Raw genomic sequence first — 6,000 nt, forward strand, 5'->3', positions numbered from 1 at the left:
TTGAGGAGAGACATTCCGGCTATTGAGGGAGTGCAGCGTAGGTTGACGAGGTCAATTCCTGGAATGGCGGGATTACCTTACACTGAAAGACTGGAGCGACTGGGCTCGTGTACCCTTGAGTTTAGAAGACTGAGAGGGGATCTGGTTGAGACATATAAGATTATCAAAGGATTGGACACTCTGGCGGCAGGAAACGTGAGTGCCGAAACAGAGGACACAGCTTAAAAATACGGGGTAGACCGTTTAGGACAGAGATGAGGAGAAACGTCTTCACCCAGAGAGTGGTGGCTGTGTGGAATGCTCTGCCCCAGAGGGCAGTGGAGGCCCAGTCTCTGGATTCATTGAAGAAAGAGTTGGACAGAGCTCTCAAGGATAGTGGAATCAAGGCTTATGGAGATAAGGCAGGAACAGGATACTGATTAAGGATGATCAGCCATGATCATATTGAATGGTGGTGCAGGCTCCAAGGGCAGAATGGCCAACTCCTGCACCTATTGTCTATTGCCCTCCTTTCCTGACTGCCAGCCGCAGACAGCGTGCAGCCCCAATCCCTTTCTTTCCCTCTTTCTTGCTGATTTTGGCAGCGCTCCGCTCTCCTCCCCTCCCTGTCTCCTGCCTGCAGCGGCAGCAAAAATAACCTGTCGCTGCATTGCGTGCGTGGCCCAACACGAGTGCAGAGGGGTGACTTGAGCAGCCCCTGCTGGCGGAAAAAGCCTACTGCACCTGGTATTCCCAGGCGGTCTCCCATCCAAGTACTAACCAGGCCTGAGTCTGCTTAGCTTCCGAGATCAGACGAGATCGGGCGATTTCAGACTAGTATGGCCGTAGGCGCTGGCCTCTGCCTTTTCTCCCCACTTCAAGGCGTGCTGGCCAGCCACATTTTCTTTGCTGCTCTTTCTCTTGATCCCCTTTGTTTTTTTTTTCTCTCTTTTCTCTTTGCTCTTCCTCCTCCGTGCGTGCTTCCCTCCCTCCCTCCCTCCCTCCCTCCCTCCAGCTAGCCCTTGCCCACCAGGCTCCTGTCGTCTCCCACATCCCCACACAGGCCAACTGCAAGACCTCCCCCTGCTTCATAGGGCTGCAGCCTGCATTCTCTCATCCTTCCACACTCCTCCACGCCTCCATTTCGGAATGGCAGGCAGTGACCTGTGGGGTACCGCAGGGATCAGTACTGGGACCGCAGCTTTTTACAATATATGTTCATGATATAGAAGATGCTATTAGCAATAACATTAGCAAATTTGCTGATGATACTGAGCTGGGTGGCAGGGTGAAATGTGATGAGGATGTTAGGAGATTACCGGGTGACCTGGACAAGTTAGGTGAGTGGTCAGATGCATGGCAGATGCACTTTAATGTGGATAAATGGATGCTTATCCACTTTGGTGGCAAGAACAGGAAGGCAGATTACTACCTAAATGGAATCAATTTCGGTCAAGGGACAGTACCGAGAGATCTGGGGGTTCTTGTACACCACTCAATGAAGGTAAGCATGCAGGTACAGCAGGTAGTGAAGAAGGCTAATAGCATGCTGGCCTTCATAACAAGAGGGATCGAGTACAGAAGCAAAGAGGTTCTTCTGCAGGTGTACAGGGCCCTGGTGAGACCACACCTGGAGTACTGTGTGCAGTTCTGGTCTCCAAATTTGAGGAGAGACATTCCGGCTATTGAGGGAGTGCAGCGTAGGTTGACGAGGTCAATTCCTGGAATGGCGGGATTACCTTACACTGAAAGACTGGAGCGACTGGGCTCGTGTACCCTTGAGTTTAGAAGACTGAGAGGGGATCTGGTTGAGACATATAAGATTATCAAAGGATTGGACACTCTGGCGGCAGGAAACGTGAGTGCCGAAACAGAGGACACAGCTTAAAAATACGGGGTAGACCGTTTAGGACAGAGATGAGGAGAAACGTCTTCACCCAGAGAGTGGTGGCTGTGTGGAATGCTCTGCCCCAGAGGGCAGTGGAGGCCCAGTCTCTGGATTCATTGAAGAAAGAGTTGGACAGAGCTCTCAAGGATAGTGGAATCAAGGCTTATGGAGATAAGGCAGGAACAGGATACTGATTAAGGATGATCAGCCATGATCATATTGAATGGTGGTGCAGGCTCCAAGGGCAGAATGGCCAACTCCTGCACCTATTGTCTATTGCCCTCCTTTCCTGACTGCCAGCCGCAGACAGCGTGCAGCCCCAATCCCTTTCTTTCCCTCTTTCTTGCTGATTTTGGCAGCGCTCCGCTCTCCTCCCCTCCCTGTCTCCTGCCTGCAGCGGCAGCAAAAATAACCTGTCGCTGCATTGCGTGCGTGGCCCAACACGAGTGCAGAGGGGTGACTTGAGCAGCCCCTGCTGGCGGAAAAAGCCTACTGCACCTGGTATTCCCAGGCGGTCTCCCATCCAAGTACTAACCAGGCCTGAATTTGCTTAGCTTCCGAGATCAGACGAGATCAGGCGTTTTCAGACTAGTATGGCCGTAGGCGCTGGCCCCTGCCTTTTCTCCCCACTTCAAGGCGTGCTGGCCAGCCACATTTTCTTTGCTGCTCTTTCTCTTGATCCCCTTTGGTTTTTTTTTCTCTCTTTTCTCTTTGCTCTTTCTCCTCCGTGCGTGCTTCCCTCCCTCCCTCCCTCCCTCCAGCTAGCCCTTGCCCACCAGGCTCCTGTCGTCTCCCACATCCCCACACAGGCCGACTGCAAGACCTCCCCCTGCTTCATAGGGCTGCAGCCTGCATTCTCTCATCCTTCCACACTCCTCCACGCCTCCATTTCGGAATGGCAGGCAGTGACCAGTGGGGTACCGCAGGGATCAGTACTGGGACCGCAGCTTTTTACAATATATGTTCATGATATAGAAGATGCTATTAGCAATAACATTAGCAAATTTGCTGATGATACTGAGCTGGGTGGCAGGGTGAAATGTGATGAGGATGTTAGGAGATTACCGGGTGACCTGGACAAGTTAGGTGAGTGGTCAGATGCATGGCAGATGCACTTTAATGTGGATAAATGGATGCTTATCCACTTTGGTGGCAAGAACAGGAAGGCAGATTACTACCTAAATGGAATCAATTTCGGTTAAGGGACAGTACCGAGAGATCTGGGGGTTCTTGTACACCACTCAATGAAGGTAAGCATGCAGGTACAGCAGGTAGTGAAGAAGGCTAATAGCATGCTGGCCTTCATAACAAGAGGGATCGAGTACAGAAGCAAAGAGGTTCTTCTGCAGGTGTACAGGGCCCTGGTGAGACCACACCTGGAGTACTGTGTGCAGTTCTGGTCTCCAAATTTGAGGAGAGACATTCCGGCTATTGAGGGAGTGCAGCGTAGGTTGACGAGGTCAATTCCTGGAATGGCGGGATTACCTTACACTGAAAGACTGGAGCGACTGGGCTCGTGTACCCTTGAGTTTAGAAGACTGAGAGGGGATCTGGTTGAGACATATAAGATTATCAAAGGATTGGACACTCTGGCGGCAGGAAACGTGAGTGCCGAAACAGAGGACACAGCTTAAAAATACGGGGTAGACCGTTTAGGACAGAGATGAGGAGAAACGTCTTCACCCAGAGAGTGGTGGCTGTGTGGAATGCTCTGCCCCAGAGGGCAGTGGAGGCCCAGTCTCTGGATTCATTGAAGAAAGAGTTGGACAGAGCTCTCAAGGATAGTGGAATCAAGGCTTATGGAGATAAGGCAGGAACAGGATACTGATTAAGGATGATCAGCCATGATCATATTGAATGGTGGTGCAGGCTCCAAGGGCAGAATGGCCAACTCCTGCACCTATTGTCTATTGTCCTCCTTTCCTGACTGCCAGCCGCAGACAGCGTGCAGCCCCAATCCCTTTCTTTCCCTCTTTCTTGCTGATTTTGGCAGCGCTCCGCTCTCCTCCCCTCCCTGTCTCCTGCCTGCAGCGGCAGCAAAAATAACCTGTCGCTGCATTGCGTGCGTGGCCCAACACGAGTGCAGAGGGGTGACTTGAGCAGCCCCTGCTGGCGGAAAAAGCCTACTGCACCTGGTATTCCCAGGCGGTCTCCCATCCAAGTACTAACCAGGCCTGAGTCGGCTTAGCTTCCGAGATCAGACGAGATCGGGCGTTTTCAGACTAGTATGGCCGAAGGCACTGGCCCCTGCCTTTTCTCCCCACTTCAAGGCGTGCTGGCCAGCCACATTTTCTTTGCTGCTCTTTCTCTTGATCCCCTTTGGTTTTTTTTTCTCTCTTTTCTCTTTGCTCTTCCTCCTCCGTGCGTGCTTCCCTCCCTCCCTCCCTCCAGCTAGCCCTTGCCCACCAGGCTCCTGTCGTCTCCCCCATCCCCACACAGGCCGACTGCAAGACCTCCCCCTGCTTCATAGGGCTGCAGCCTGCATTCTCTCATCCTTCCACACTCCTCCACGCCTCCATTTCGGAATGGCAGGCAGTGACCAGTGGGGTACCGCAGGGATCAGTACTGGGACCGCAGCTTTTTACAATATATGTTCATGATATAGAAGATGCTATTAGCAATAACATTAGCAAATTTGCTGATGATACTGAGCTGGGTGGCAGGGTGAAATGTGATGAGGATGTTAGGAGATTACCGGGTGACCTGGACAAGTTAGGTGAGTGGTCAGATGCATGGCAGATGCACTTTAATGTGGATAAATGGATGCTTATCCACTTTGGTGGCAAGAACACGAAGGCAGATTACTACCTAAATGGAATCAATTTCGGTCAAGGGACAGTACCGAGAGATCTGGGGGTTCTTGTACACCACTCAATGAAGGTAAGCATGCAGGTACAGCAGGTAGTGAAGAAGGCTAATAGCATGCTGGCCTTCATAACAAGAGGGATCGAGTACAGAAGCAAAGAGGTTCTTCTGCAGGTGTACAGGGCCCTGGTGAGACCACACCTGGAGTACTGTGTGCAGTTCTGGTCTCCAAATTTGAGGAGAGACATTCCGGCTATTGAGGGAGTGCAGCGTAGGTTGACGAGGTCAATTCCTGGAATGGCGGGATTACCTTACACTGAAAGACTGGAGCGACTGGGCTCGTGTACCCTTGAGTTTAGAAGACTGAGAGGGGATCTGGTTGAGACATATAAGATTATCAAAGGATTGGACACTCTGGCGGCAGGAAACGTGAGTGCCGAAACAGAGGACACAGCTTAAAAATACGGGGTAGACCGTTTAGGACAGAGATGAGGAGAAACGTCTTCACCCAGAGAGTGATGGCTGTGTGGAATGCTCTGCCCCAGAGGGCAGTGGAGGCCCAGTCTCTGGATTCATTGAAGAAAGAGTTGGACAGAGCTCTCAAGGATAGTGGAATCAAGGCTTATGGAGATAAGGCAGGAACAGGATACTGATTAAGGATGATCAGCCATGATCATATTGAATGGTGGTGCAGGCTCCAAGGGCAGAATGGCCAACTCCTGCACCTATTGTCTATTGCCCTCCTTTCCTGACTGCCAGCCGCAGACAGCATGCAGCCCCAATCCCTTTCTTTCCCTCTTTCTTGCTGATTTTGGCAGCGCTCCGCTCTCCTCCCCTCCCTGTCTCCTGCCTGCAGCGGCAGCAAAAATAACCTGTCGCTGCATTGCGTGCGTGGCCCAACACGAGTGCAGAGGGGTGACTTGAGCAGCCCCTGCTGGCGGAAAAAGCCTACTGCACCTGGTATTCCCAGGCGGTCTCCCATCCAAGTACTAACCAGGCCTGAGTCTGCTTAACTTCCGAGATCAGACGAGATCGGGCGTTTTCAGACTAGTATGGCCGTAGGCACTGGCCCCTGCCTTTTCTCCCCACTTCAAGGCGTGCTGGCCAGCCACATTTTCTTTGCTGCTCTTTCTCTTGATCCCCTTTGGTTTTTTTTTCTCTCTTTTCTCTTTGCTCTTCCTCCTCCGTGCATGCTTCCCTCCCTCCCTCCCTCCCTCCAGCTAGCCCTTGCCCACCAGGCTCCTGTCGTCTCCCACATCCCCACACAGGCCGACTGCAAGACCTCCCCCTGCTTCATAGGGCTGCAGCCTGCATTCTCTCATCCTTCC

General features: G+C 52.2%; 4 non-coding genes across 4 annotated transcripts; all 4 read right to left on the reverse strand.

Annotated features, from left to right (window-relative positions):
* Positions 1–711: 711 nt before the first annotated feature.
* On the reverse strand, positions 712–830 carry LOC140475812 (5S ribosomal RNA). Its single transcript, XR_011960299.1, has one exon. It is a non-coding gene; the product is annotated as a 5S ribosomal RNA (ribosomal RNA).
* A 1,523-nt stretch (positions 831–2,353) lies between these two features.
* Positions 2,354–2,472, reverse strand: LOC140470651 (5S ribosomal RNA). The gene has a single exon (XR_011956594.1). It is a non-coding gene; the product is annotated as a 5S ribosomal RNA (ribosomal RNA).
* Positions 2,473–3,987: 1,515 nt separating this feature from the next.
* LOC140469871 (5S ribosomal RNA) lies at positions 3,988–4,106 on the reverse strand. The gene has a single exon (XR_011956237.1). It is a non-coding gene; the product is annotated as a 5S ribosomal RNA (ribosomal RNA).
* Positions 4,107–5,617: 1,511 nt separating this feature from the next.
* LOC140475107 (5S ribosomal RNA) lies at positions 5,618–5,736 on the reverse strand. Its single transcript, XR_011959694.1, has one exon. It is a non-coding gene; the product is annotated as a 5S ribosomal RNA (ribosomal RNA).
* Between the last annotated feature and the right edge of the window lie 264 nt (positions 5,737–6,000).

This window comes from Chiloscyllium punctatum, chromosome 3 (assembly GCF_047496795.1).
Source record: "Chiloscyllium punctatum isolate Juve2018m chromosome 3, sChiPun1.3, whole genome shotgun sequence".
Classification (NCBI taxonomy): domain Eukaryota; kingdom Metazoa; phylum Chordata; class Chondrichthyes; order Orectolobiformes; family Hemiscylliidae; genus Chiloscyllium; species Chiloscyllium punctatum.